The following is a 14,529-nucleotide window of genomic DNA, read 5'->3' as shown; positions in this document are numbered from 1 at the left end:
ATTTTTATTGTTTAAAAAGGATGGATGTGGATAATAGTAATGGACCAACCCAATGGATCACATGGACTACTTGGAAATGAGGTTAATGGGTACGGATATTTACCTATGGATTGTGATACATATATATATGGGTATATATGTATATTTGGATATTATACTTACTAGTATTCTAAATTATTAATATTAATAAATATAGTCAGTTATATATATATATATATATATATATATAATTATAAGTTGTATATTATATATATATATACATATATTTATATATATTTCTATATCACGTATATAGTTAGTATATATTATTATTGTTATTTATTTTTCTTTTTCTTTTATGTTTTTCTTTAGTATCAGACTTAGTTTGCATATATGATTAGGGTTAATATTAGCTTATATATATATATATATTGCATAAGTCTATGAAAGGGTTTTAAGAACCCTATTCACGTCACAGAAGCGGCATAGAGAAAGAGAGGAAAATAGAGAGAGAGGAAGCTAGGGTTTTGGCCAAAATTGAAGGCTGAACCAAGGAAGGAAGGGTTAGGGCTTGCTCGTGGGTTGAACCAGGAGCAACAGAGGGTCTTAACGACAACCAGAGATTGTCGGAAAACCTAGGGAGAAGACGGTTAAAGGTTTCAAATAGAAACCTTAAAAACAAGTTCTTATTCTTACTATTTCCCTTAGGTCTGTGTTCTATACATGCCTAGTTAATTTCAGGGATTAATCAGATAATAAATCAACTTTATAAGAATGCTTAATTTGAATTAAAACAGTATATGTGTATTTATATGTGTTCTTGATTAATCTTGAAATTAATTGCATGGAACTTTGGTTTAATTCGTGTTTATAATGCATATGGAATTTATAAAATTATTGGGATCGTTTGGGACCTAGAATAGATGTTTTGGAACCTTGAGTACAGAGTGTCTAAAACTCGCCAGAGACGAAGAAGACGGAGGGTAGAAGGAGTACAGGCGGCTCTACTCAGAGTAGAGGCGGCTCCTCTTGGAGTGGAGGCGGCTCCATTGTAAGTGGAGGCGGCTCCATTGTGGGCAGAGCCTACTCCTTTTGGATAAAGCCTACTCTTTTCATAAGGGAGCATGTTCCATGGCTGGGACTTCAACGGGATGTGAAATTTGGCTACTACTTTGGGGTTTTAGGGTTCCAGAGATGGTTTGGATGATGATGAGGGTTTAAAGTATTATTATTTGACATATTTAAATCCCAGGAAGCATAATTTACATACACATGCTATAAGTTAAATAATATGATGTTTTAAGTAAATTTGCATATTGTTAATGGATAATTTAGTTGCTTAATACTATTTTAACAATTTAAATGGATGGATATTGGCATTAAACTAATTTAATCAATTAATTAGATTTAATAATTTAACTACATCCCGGAGGTTTAAACAATTTATTTGAGGTGCATGTTAATTTATTATATTTTAAAGATTAAATGCATGCTACTTAGAATTGTTATTTTTCTTAAATATATTCAAGGATTATATATGTGATTTTTATCATTTTACTTTGGATTATTGATGTCCTGCTTTATCTGTTGCATCATGTATTAGATTGTGTGATTTAATGCATCGGTATGGGACGGTGGCATTCTAGGGACGGATAAACTTATCAGTTAAGTCCTACCTATTTTATGTAAAAGGATGAATTAACCAAAAGAATATTAAGTCCTACCTATATTTAAGTCAGGTCAACTAAGCAAGTTGAATGACTTATAAAGGATTAATTATAGTTGGATAGGATGGATTTATATATATGATTATGGTTCCATGATATGAGCTTGAGTCTCAGGATCATGGTTAGGGTGCGTATATTGCCAGGGATGTGTAGCTAGATATAGTGTAGTTGTGTACCCTGGTAGGTCTAGGTACTCATGCCCACTATATGTGCGTTTTGCATGTTACCTACTATTCAGGTTGAGACAACCCTATAGTCTAGTAAGGTTCCTTTAGTGTGTATCTATATATATGTACGGACTACTTGATATTGTTGGATTGACTAGGGTGTATACGTGTATCGGATCTCTACTTGGACTGTAGTAGAGTAGAACTTGTTTATGGGCCTAACCCACCATTATTTTTCAGGTGTTCGTTAGGAGTAGGGATTGTTCGTGCTGAGCAGGGATCATCTACTTCATTCTTCCGGTTTATCTACCTAGGAGTTTCCTTTATGATTCAGTATCTAGTTGTAGACAGTTGTTTACTTTTGATTATTGTTTTGAGATTTTCTAAGGGTCCACACGGTATGGATTCCCAAGTTGCATTATTAGAGGATTAATTGTATCAGAATAATTTATTATTTAATGAAATTTTATTCTGACGTTTCAATTAAAGGATTATCATTTTAGTTTTCTTTCAGAAATTTATTTATTCTTATTTATCTATTTTGTACTCTGTCTTCGATTATTATTAATTTATTTTTTATATCCTTAGGTATTCAAGCGTGGGCCTGGCCAACCCACATCCGGAAATCCAGGGGTATCACAAGTATTTATTCCCGTTTAGTGTAGCAAGAATGAAAGGACCACATATGTATGTGTGTATAAACTTTAAGAGGCCATTACTTCTACTAGCACCCTTACATAATTGAATTAATTAGAGTTGCAGTGACTTCTATGGTCCTCTACTTGTCTTCTGTCTTCTCTATTCCAGTTATTGTAATGAACATTAATGAAAGAATGATGAGAAATTTTGCTTGGGGTTACGATGACAACACTATAAAATTGCATGGTTTATGTTGCAAGAAATTTTCTTCTCCAAAAATTAAGGGAGGTTTTGGTTTGAGGAGATTAACGGATATTGATAGAGCTACCAAATGCTTTTTGGCCTGGGATTTTCTACTATCTAAAGACAGACTATGGGTTGCGTGGTTCAAAAATTGTAATCTCAAGGCAGCTTCATACTAGTCTGTGATTCCAAAAGATAACTCATTTAGTAATTTGGAAAGGAATTGTAGCAGTTAGAGGGATATTAAAAGATAAATGTTCTTATCATATTGGCAATGGACAACTTATCAATATTTTTTTGGATCCATGGTGTGGGGGGCACTTTTTATCTGACATGTTCAGGTATAGAACATTGAGAATGGTTTCTACTAATAAGAAATTACTCTTGAGTAATTTCATTGAGAATCTTCAGTGGAAGGTTGATGGTCTTCCAACTAAAATTCAACAATGTATACAGCACAACAGAATTCATGGTGGTGAGGATCAGGTTCTATGGAATCACAAACCTTTTTCTTTGAAAATTGCTTGGGAATCTTGTAGGGTTATTAAATGTAATACCATATGTTTTAGAGGAATTATTTAATTAAATTAATTGTCTTTAAATGAATTTAATGGATTTATTTATTTTAAATTAATTATTTGTTTACTTGTTTATTTGATTTTTTTGATATAATGAAGTGCTTGATTGTTGATTGATTTATTAACGTGTTGATTTTTATTTGTATTGCATGACTTGATTGTTAATTATTATTTGATTATGTGCTACATGTATTTAGTTATTTTAATAATAAGTGTTTATTTATTTAATTATTTGTTTAAGTTTAATGGACTGGGCTTGGATTATTTTGACCAAAAGATTTGGGTCTTGGGCTGGAAAAGGAAGTCTTAAAGGAATTTGGGATGGTTTAAATGCCCATGGATTTATGCATGAGTATATATATTAATATATGTTATGCATATTAAATGGATTATATGAATATATATATAATTATATAGAGAATTGTATATTTATAGTAGGGCAAATTTCTGTAAACCCCCAATACTATCAAAAAGTGATCATAAAACCCCAACCAGTTTTTAAAACCCCCAATAATATAATAAAGTTTCATTTTACCCCAACTCTGTTAATTGGGCCTGTTAACCCAGCGTGTGGTTAACAATTGCTTTGACAATTTGACTTTTGTGACGAAAATGCCCCTGCTATCACATGTGCCAAACAAGTGATGTGTATTTAAATCTGTTATACCGAAAATACCCCTGCTATCACATGTGCCAAACAAGTGATGTGTATTTAAATCTGTTATACCGAAAATACCCCCAACTATGTAATAGCAAAAACCCACCAAAGTTAACTTCACGTTTTACCAAAGGTAACTCCACTACAAATTTATCGGTTTTTAAATTTCAATCATCGTCCTCTTCGCTCTCTCACGGAGCTTTTGCCGGAATTACGATTGCATTTGTTATATTCATTGTTTGCTTATCTGGGTTTTACTGATTTTGGCGAAAGACTACAAAAGAAGAAGAGGATGAGATTGAAGATTGGGAGCTCGAATACTGGCCGCACAGATATTCATACGAAGAGCTCAGTGAGGCCACCAATGGCTTCTCCAAAGATGAGCTTCTCGGGACTGGTGGGTTCGGCAAAGTATACAAAGCAACACTACCCAACAACACAGTCGTCACCGTGAAGTGCGTGAACCACGATTCGAAGTAGGGTTTGAGAGAATTCATTGCAGAGATTTCGATTATGGGTCGTATTCAACACAAGAACTTGGTTCAAATGCGAGGTTGGTGTCAAAAGGGCAACGAATTGATGCTTGTGTACGATTATATGCCGAATGGTAGCCTGAATCGATGGATATTCGACAAACCCAAGATGTTTTTGGGTTGGGATGATCGAAGAAAAATCCTCGCCGACGTTGCAGAGGGCTTGAGCTATCTCCACCATGGTTGGGACCAAGTGGTGATTCACAGAGACATTAAGTCGAGCAACATTTTGTTGGGGTCTGACATGAGAGGTCGATTGGGTGATTTTGGTCTAGCGAAGTTGTATACGCAAGGGGAGGTGCCGAACACGACGAGAGTGGTGGGGACTTTGGGATATTTGGCGCCGGAGCAAAAATATACAGAAATTTGCCCAAAAGGATGAGAAATTATTGTATGAGGCAGCACCACTCCAAGTCACAGTCGCCATAACCGGTGAGCCCTCTCAGGTAATTGCAGATTCCCTCCCCATTCAAGTTCACTGTACTCTAAATTCGCCCATTTGATGGCAAACCAAGCAATCTTCGAAGCCACCTACAGAGCGATGAAGATTCACATCATCGATTTTGGGATCGAGCGATGGCAGAGCTAGACTACGAAGCCAATGATCAGTGTTGAATAGAGATCGGCGTTGGTGACAATAGGGGAAGACTCCAGTGAAGGCGACAATTGTTCATACAATAATTTGTCCTAAAGGACAGTATTGGCACTAAACATGGTCGTTTTGACCTAAAGGATAGTATTGTAATTTCAAAAATATGATTTTTTAGTTTTTTAAATAAAAAGGAATATAATAAGGGTAATTTAGTCATTTCACATACCCTTAACGCCCAATTGACAGAGTTAGGGTAAACTGATAACTTTATTATATTATTGGGGGTTTTAAAAACTGGTTGGGGTTTTTTGATCACTTTTTAATAGTATTGGGGGTTTACAGAAATTTGCCCTTTATAGTAAGTATATATGTATAGGACTATATGCATATATATAGTAAGTATCAGTTAAAAAGGATTTATAAATAAATTACATAATATATATATATGTGTGTGTGTGTGTGTGTGTGTGTGTTTGTGTGTCATGTATATTAATATAATTAGAGTCCTACATGGAGGAGGATTTGAATTGGCAATATATATTATTTATTTTTATTGTGTGAGGAATATATATATATATATATATATATATATATAATTAATAAATAATTATATATATAATATAATATATGTTTATATATTTTATTTAAGATTATTATTCTTTTATTTGGGTAGTCATACTAGGAATAGGATTAGGGTATTAATGTGTATAAATATACACATAAGGTTATATTGTTAAAATATTTTTCACATTAGAAAAAAATAAGAGAAGTAGAGAAAAAGAAGAAGGGAAGGCTGACAAAGAGAAGACCAAATCAGAGAAAGAGGACGTCGGATTTAGAAGAGACAACCAAGGTTGAAGCTTCGGTTTCGTTTCGAAACTTTCAGGCAAGTTCTTTTCTAACTTTCTTCTTAGAACCCATAAATTTATCACCTTGAGTATCAAATCTATAGATTAAATTGGTATGTTATCACTTAGACATAGGATAAATGCATATGAAGAAATTGATTAGAAGAAAAGGGAAGAATCCTTCTTCAATTAGGAAAGTTTCCCCAATTTCCGTTTTAGTATTATGTCTGTATCTCTTTTCCTCGAGTGCCAAAACGGCTCAAATCCGGCGTGATGAATGAAAATTCGAAGATTTACAATTTTGTATTTCATAAAAATTTCATGAAACAGATGTTTATCTTGTCAAAATTGGGCTGGAAGACAACACAAATTTTGTATATACATATATTTTATCCCGTAATTGTTTTAGCTAATTAGATCGTAAGACGTGTTGATTTTAATATATATCTTATTCCATAATTGTTTAAATCAATTTGGATAATTTGTATTTGTTGGGTGTTAGCCAAATAATTCTGAATATTTATATTTAACGTGTAACATGTTATTTGGACATTGCTAAATTGTGTAACCTACGTATTATAGATGCCTACGTGTTATATACTGCCATACATAAACAAATAAATATAGCCTAGTCAATTAATAAGTTGTTCATTGATATTTATCATGTTTATATAAGTGGTGGCGTTGTTCTTGAAATCATAATAGGTTGTTTATTTAAATTAATTATATGTTTATAACTTTCATGGAGTGCCTATGTATGATTTATTTCATAGTTAATTGTAAAGTTCGGTACATGGTTAAATTGGAGGCATGGATGAGTTACCAAAGACATAAATAAATTTCCTTATTAATTGTATTAATAAAATACATGCATGGGGAGTATAGATAAATTTCTAATTAATAGAATGGATAAAAACATACTTTTGGAGGCATGGATGAGTTGCCAAGACATAAATAGGTTGTCATTTAATAAGCATGGTTGATTTACCAAAGTATAAATAAATTACTTGTAGATGCATAGTTGAGTTGCTATAGTATAAATAAACATACTTCTAGAGGCATGATTGATTTTTCAAATCATAAATCAATATTTGTGGAGGCATGGATGAGTTACCAAAGTATAAATAAATTGTTAGATAAGTTAGATAATTAAATATACATCTATGTATATTGTGTTTATAAGTTGGAGGTGATAAATATAGTTATATTATAATAAACTAATGTTTAAAGGATAATATACTATTTTTATATTATTAATAAAATAATATTAGTGAAGGCATGGATGAGTTGCCAAAATATAGATCTTTGTTATGTGATCTTTATAAATAAAGTCATACATTGGTGGAAATTGGGATTTGAATTGAAGGAAAATATTCTTTAGATTATTATTTATTATTTAAATGGCTAAAGAACTATTTAAAAATGGAATTTAGGTTTAAAGGAGTTTTCTCTTAAAAGGGGAATGTACTTGATGGTTAGTTTAAATATGAAGGTAGTCTTATCATTGTTTATGGTCTTAGATTTCAAGTAATATATTAATGAACCTATTCTTTATATATTTATATATATATAATATATTTGTATCATCTTATATTAAAGGTTAAAACTTTAATTATAATGATTTTGGTTATAAATGATTTATTTATCGGATTTTAAAGGCTTGGTAGAGGTGATGTGCGCTAAAAAGTGCGCATTTAAACCCCTTAAGCTTAGATATTCTAGGACCTTTATCTATCTTACTTTCCCGTTTTAGACTAATTTTGTGTTATTGCCCTTTTTATGTACTTATCCCCAAAATAAGCTAATTCAGCCAAATAAGAGCTTAAAAGAAGTTAACTCAAGCTGGATGGAAGAAAGGAGCAAAGTGGAAGCAGATTGAAGCAAAGTGTGGAAATTCAGCAGGTTCGATCGATCTCAAGGATACTTCGATCGATTGAAAGTTCATCAATCTAGACACTTCAAGATAGATCCAAGCTCTTTTGTCCTTATCTAAAGATCCCACAAAGTTCGATTGATCCAACAATTCTCAGATAGATCGAAAAGATTTCATTTTATCCTGTTGTACCACCCCACCTACCGCTTTTGTCTCTTTCCTCAAAATATCTCAGATCTGTCCTTATCCAAAAAGGCGCTGCCATAGGAGGATCGATCCAGCCAAAGCTTGATAGATCTCAGCCAAGTTCGATCAATCTCAGTATATGTTCAATCAATCAAACCCTCCTAAGTGCGAATTAAATCAATTTCCAGCTCATTAAAAGTTGTCTCATGGTGCAATCATTGGAGGAGCCCTTGTGTACAAGCCTAGACCATTGGGTGTGACATTTAAGCTACCTATATAAGGATTATAGGCCACTTTTATGAAAAAGCACACAAGAGTTCTTAGAGACACAATATACAACATTTGAGATTGTCTTAGAGAGGAAGAAAAGAGAAGAGGAGGCTAGAGACACATTCTTAGGAGATTTTCCATCTACTTCAAGAAGAAGAGTATTTCTACCATGGAGATAGCCCTTGAGGGTTGGAGGACACCATCCATGAGTGGCTAGACATCCTCTTGGGGCTAAAGTTAGACCTAAGCATGCTTTCTTTTCCTTGATTTATGTATTTTTTAGGGGATTTGTGTTGCAATACATGTTTTGACATCTTTATATACATAGATCTTGTTTATTCAATGATTTATGTGGTTTAATTCTTCCAATTGATCATTTCATTCTATCCATATGTCTATGTATGCTAGAATAGATGTTCATGTGTTTATCTCTATTTCTTGTGTTGTTGATATATGTCTATGTGTATTGATGCTATAGATCTAGAGATTGTCAAGACATAGTGCTTAATAGAATGCTCTTATGGTTTATTTGATAGTTCATACTCATTTCTTGATGGATTGTGCCTCTCCCTTAGTTTAATTAGTTTAATTTTCATGTCATTAGCTTAGATGTAGTGTAGTTACCTTAGTTGTTAAATGGGAGGACAATTCATGCTTGATGTTGATGTTCCATATTTATGAATGCAAGTAGTATATTTCTCTAGTTATGTGATGTGTTTGGACTGAGAGCTTAAAGGAAGGATAAATGACTTAGTTTGATATATTGTGCTATTCATTAAATTGTTTAGACAATATACACTTAATTGGTCATCCATGCTTGTTGAAACAACCACACACACTCATTATTGTTGCAACATATGCCTCCCCCCTCATTAATTATGAATTGAATGTATAGAAAGGTGATGTTTAGTAGTGACCTCTAAATCGCAAGACCTTTCTCTCTTGTTTTCTTTATTCTTTAATTACTTGTTTTATATTGAGTTTGTTTAATCTAAATTGCAGTTTAATCAACCAAATAACATACCTTTGATCACTCGACCTACTAACCCTAAGCATTGTTTCCATTACTAGTAGCCCTCTAATCCCTTGGGACGATCCCTATTCACCCTTGTTACATTAGTAGTAGTGGTAGTAGTGGTTTTTATAAATTTAAACTTGATCCAAAAGGCTTTTCTTGAACCTACATTCACTACATTAGTTTGGCGTATAGGAACGGCCACCATCAAGAGGGAACTTGCTCCTGGGTCTAACCCACGATTTATTTTTCAGGTTATTAGAAGTTCCAGTCTCGAGATTGAGGATCCGCAGCTGGGAGACTGTCATTCATCTACTCATCTTGTTTCCTTTTAAATAGTATTGTTATTTATTGTTAGATGTTATGTATAAAGTGGTGAATTAATAGCTTACGGTTTAGGGGTCCTTGACTTATAGGATTCCTGAGTTGTATTTTAGAATTTTAAATTCATGGAATTTATTTTTGTAAAGGAGGTTTTATTTTATTAATAGAATTTCATTCAGTGATTTATTCATTCTTTTTATTCTTCTTGTATTCTGTGTTCGTTTAAATACTAAATTGTTTTGATATTCCCATATTTTCGGGTGTGGGCCTGGCCAACCTATACGTGGAAATTTGGGGGTATCATATTAAACCTGAGATATCTTGGTATAAAATGGTGTGAAATGGAATGAGGCCATGATGGTTTGTTTTTAGTGCTCTGATTTTACAAAATGTTGCTTTGAATGAGGTTAATTTGTAGCGAATAAGTATCTCTTTAGCCTCTATTTGTAGTTTATGTGGTATGAACTTGGATTATGTGGATCATACATTCCTTACCTATGTGTACTCTTGGGAAGTTTGGTGTGGTTTGGCTGACTTGTTCCATTGGAAGGTGCAAAAACTGAGTTTTATTGTAGCATTTGCTACTGATTTGGGGCAATGGTTAATCGGTTGAATAAGGTCTACCAATTATAATCAACCCTTGCAATAGCACAAATCATTGTAAAATAGAGCTATCGTAGGGGTAAGTTGAACCACAAGGACTACTAGTTTATGGCAACCATGGTCTTTAGAATCACTTTTAGTTTGATGAAAGAGGTGTAAAGTTGGGTTTTGTTTGTCACTAAAAACTAGAATTTAAAATTGCATAAAATAATAAATTGAAGGAGATTAAAAGGAAATAGAATTAGGTAGAGAGGACTAGGGAAGTGAATTCACTACTTACCATATAAACATGCTAAATTATGATTAACTTAGGGAAACAACATATATAAGTGGCCCTAATAAGTAGCAACACATGGTTACTACATTATCGTCAAGAAATTCATGAAATCAAGAGGCAAGAATAACCTATCAAAGTTTTACATGCTTGAACTACCTAAACTAGGGTGTAGCCTTAGACATACTCACTAAGCTAGAGATTATCAAACCCTCAATCAATTGATAAAAGCACATAAAGTTAAAACTCAAGAATAGACCATCAAAGGAAGGACCTAAGCCATAGACTATCAAGCTTCTCAAGCAACATACCATTAAAACCATTTGACAATCTCATTTCCATTCTCACCATGAAAATGCAAGCCATACAACCATGAGAACATATAATCTAAGACAAGATAATAGATTTAACATGATCATTTATAGAAATTTAGGTTCTTTACATCAAGTGTAAAGCTCTAGATTATGAAACTACCACAAATATACATCATTCCTCAAATTGAACCAAAATTAAGGCATGCTTACAAGGAAGGGCTTCATCATTGTAATGACCTGGTCATTTTCATTCCTTTCCTTTTCTTAGATTTTCATGAATATTTTTTTTTCCGTTGACCTTTTCCTTTCTGAGTTCGGTTTCTTGTCACTTAGTGTCATCTTGGGTGCTTGGGGATGGTTTCCAAGACTTTTTCCCTTCGATTGACGACTTCCTTTGAGGACCGAGTCATTTTCACATTTTCACTTTTGTGACACTATTCACTTTTCGTCTTTTTCTTGATTGTCACTTTGTTGGCATAACCTCACTTTTCGTGTTCAGATTTGATTTCAGTTTTGCATGCATCCACGATATTTAAATTCCATGCTATGTGTATTTTCAGTTTTGTAGAAAAGCATGCTAAGTGTTTACTTTTCATGTAAAGGGTATGGATGCATAACATTTTTGTAATATTCTAAACTTTTAGGGTTTTAGAGTAATTAAATAAAGTAATTATTTTTCGTCTTAGGGACAATTTTGTAATTTAATTTGGAAGATATTTTCAAAAAGGACCTTTTTACAATTTTCGGAAAGTGTGACAAGTGTCACATTCTTATTGGTCCACTTGTTGACATTTGTGTGGGGACACTTTGATACATTGGATGATGACACATGGAGGGTGGAGATTGAACCACTTGTTGGCCTAGGATAGGTGCACTTGTTGGCTTGGATGGTTGACAAGTGTAGGCTTAGGATTAAGCCTACAATGGATACTTGGATGAGTGACAAGTGTATGCTCCAAATTAAGTCTTGCAATTATTTTTGGACCACTTTGGGATTATGGTTTTAAAGGGGGGGGGGGGGGTTTGTGCAATTGACTATAGATGTGTGTGTTGACCATGGTATAGGATCACATAGTGAGTGGAGGATTTCTATTTCCTCCACTCACCCATTTTCACATTATGTCATTTCCTTTCTCATTACAAACCCTAGCCTCCATGGATGGAGCTTGAAGCCTTAGGCCTTGACCATGATTTTTGAGGGCCTTCTATTGATTTCCAAGTTTGACCTTGGGAATACTTTTTGTTCCCCTCATCTTTCTCTTCATAACCCTAGAAGGGTTTACCATTTTGTGCTTGCTAGCCTTGAATTCAAGAGGAACAATCCTCTTGTGAGGTAGGGGGTGTTATAATTTATTTTTCCAAGTGATTTTACTTATTTTTGTATGAGATATAAGTTATATGCATGTCTTATGTTAATTTGAGAAATTAATGATGTATCTTAGTTTGCTTATAACTCATTTTAGACTTGATATATGGCATGGCCATGACTTGATCTTTGTTATATGTTAATTTGGGGTGATTTAAATGAGTTTTCAAATCTAAAGATTAAATGGATTTAATTTGATTTAAATTCTAGTAAATTGTGTTTTGCTTGTATTCCATTTTAGACTTGATATATGGTGTGACCATGACTTAGTGCTTGATATATATTAATTTGAGATCATTCGAACAACTTTTGAAATCTAGAGATTTATTTAAGTTTTATGTAATTAAATTCTATATAATTACTCTATTAATGTAATTAAGTTTTGGCTTGATATTAGTGATTATCATGATTTAATCCGTGCTATATATTAATTTGGGATTATTTGAATAACTTTTGAAAATTAGAGACTTAATTAACTAAAATTAATTAAATTCTACATGATGATGTCTTGCTCATTTTGCTCTTTTGATTTGATATATGTAATGAGCATGCTATGTTATTTAACATATAAAAATTTGAGATTATTTGATATTGATTTGAAATCTAGAGAATTTAATGATTTTTGTTTAATTAAATTCAATCTAATGGCTCCATAGGCCTAATTGTGCTTTAGGAGTTGTTTCTATATTCAAATCATGGACTTAGATTTGTTGTATATCCACTTGGTTATGTTTGGAGTATAGGATAACATTGTTGTTATATTTATATTCATGAGAGCATGTTTTCTTTATGGATTATATTGTTGTCTTGTGTAACAAGTTGCACATTTTGTATTTGACATCTTTTCATGTGATGACCCAAGTTTTGTAAACCCGGTGCGTCAGAGATGACCAAAAGATGACCCGATAACGGATCTGAAATGCGGAAGCGAAAGGTGAAACAACGATCTCTAGAGTTACAATGCGTTTCTAAGACACCAATGTGACCCTCAATGAGGTCATGGAACCCAAAGGAAAACAAATGCGGAAGTGTCATTTCAAAAACGGACAAAAAGGAACCTAGGAGTAAAATGGTCATTTTGCAAAAAAGTGAATTCAAGTGCTATCGAGCACACCATTGGGAAGACAATGAAAAACTAATCATGATGTATTCAAGAATTTCATTATTCAGATTCCGGACGAAGGAGAAATGACAAAACAAAGAAAAACGAGCAATAAAGTTAAAAGGGGTAAAATGGTAATTATTCAGAAATATTTGGGTGCAACCGAGCATACCGTTGGATAGACAATGAAAAATTAATCAATTAAAAAAAATATACACTTGATTTGGAGTCCGGACGAGGGAGAAAGGTCAAAAACAAAATCAACGTCGCGGCGGCCCCACGAAGGCCACAGCTACAGTGCCGTCAACCTACTACTGCTGCAACTGAGAGTAAAAACGGGCATCTAAACAGACTTTTTTGGAAAAACTCAAAGAAGAAACCCCCCCTAAAATCAAGTTTCCTACATCAATAAAGGATGAAAACAAAAAAAAATGCATTGTAAAATGCCCAGAATGCCCCCAAGAAAATCTGGTCAAGGGAGTAAAAATTTCTCCGAGCTGCTGCCCAAAGAAAGGAAATAGGGCTTTGGGAGGTTTTTAAATTGCTTAAATTGAAAATACAATCTAAAAATACACCCACAAGACCCTTGGAAGTTTCGGATCGGTCGTCACACTTTTAAAAAAAAAGTCGATGAATAGTACCTAGTACATTTGTACTAAAAAATTGCAAAACCTGGCAGCAAGGATTTTTCGGACAGATATGGATTTTTGAGGGCCAAGATGGCATTTTCTAGAAAAACACAAAGAAGAAACCCCCCTCAAAATTGAGTTTTCTACGTTAATCGCGAGGAAAAATGAAAAAAATGTACAATAAAATACCCAAAATACCCCTGGAACAGAATAGGATAAAACTCCTTAAAAATGCTACTTAGAGTTTTTGTTTCATCAAGGATGGTGTTATTTGCCAAAGTGAGTATGCAAGTGCATGCAATATGATAAAATAAATGTACCAACGTGGCCTAAAGCCTCTTTACATTCCATTAACAAGTTTTAGCACACAAAGCCTCCATAGTTGATAAAAATACATTTTCAAGCAAAATATGGCACCAATTGAATACAAGTGCAAATATAAACTTGTTTGGCCCTTGGCCTCATGTCCTACATGTCAAATGCATTAAAAGGAGTGTACTTATGTACACTTTACATACTTAGAATCAAAGAATACAAGTTTGATACATAAAGCTACCAAACGAACCAAGGCAATGAAATCTTCAAGTCTTGAGTCCTGTACTTGAAATA

General features: G+C 33.3%; 1 pseudogene; it reads left to right on the top strand.

Annotated features, from left to right (window-relative positions):
- The first annotated feature begins 4,252 nt into the window (after positions 1-4,252).
- On the top strand, positions 4,253-4,906 carry LOC132313883 (L-type lectin-domain containing receptor kinase S.1-like; annotated as a pseudogene).
- Positions 4,907-14,529: the final 9,623 nt, after the last annotated feature.

The sequence above is a fragment of the Cornus florida genome, unplaced genomic scaffold, assembly GCF_030987335.1.
Source record: "Cornus florida cultivar Cherokee Brave unplaced genomic scaffold, ASM3098733v1 CherokeeBrave_3.0.0_Hap2_Chr06, whole genome shotgun sequence".
Taxonomy (NCBI): Eukaryota; Viridiplantae; Streptophyta; class Magnoliopsida; order Cornales; family Cornaceae; genus Cornus; species Cornus florida.
The sequence above is the reverse complement of the archived record's forward strand: the minus strand, read 5'-3'. Positions and strand labels throughout refer to the sequence as shown.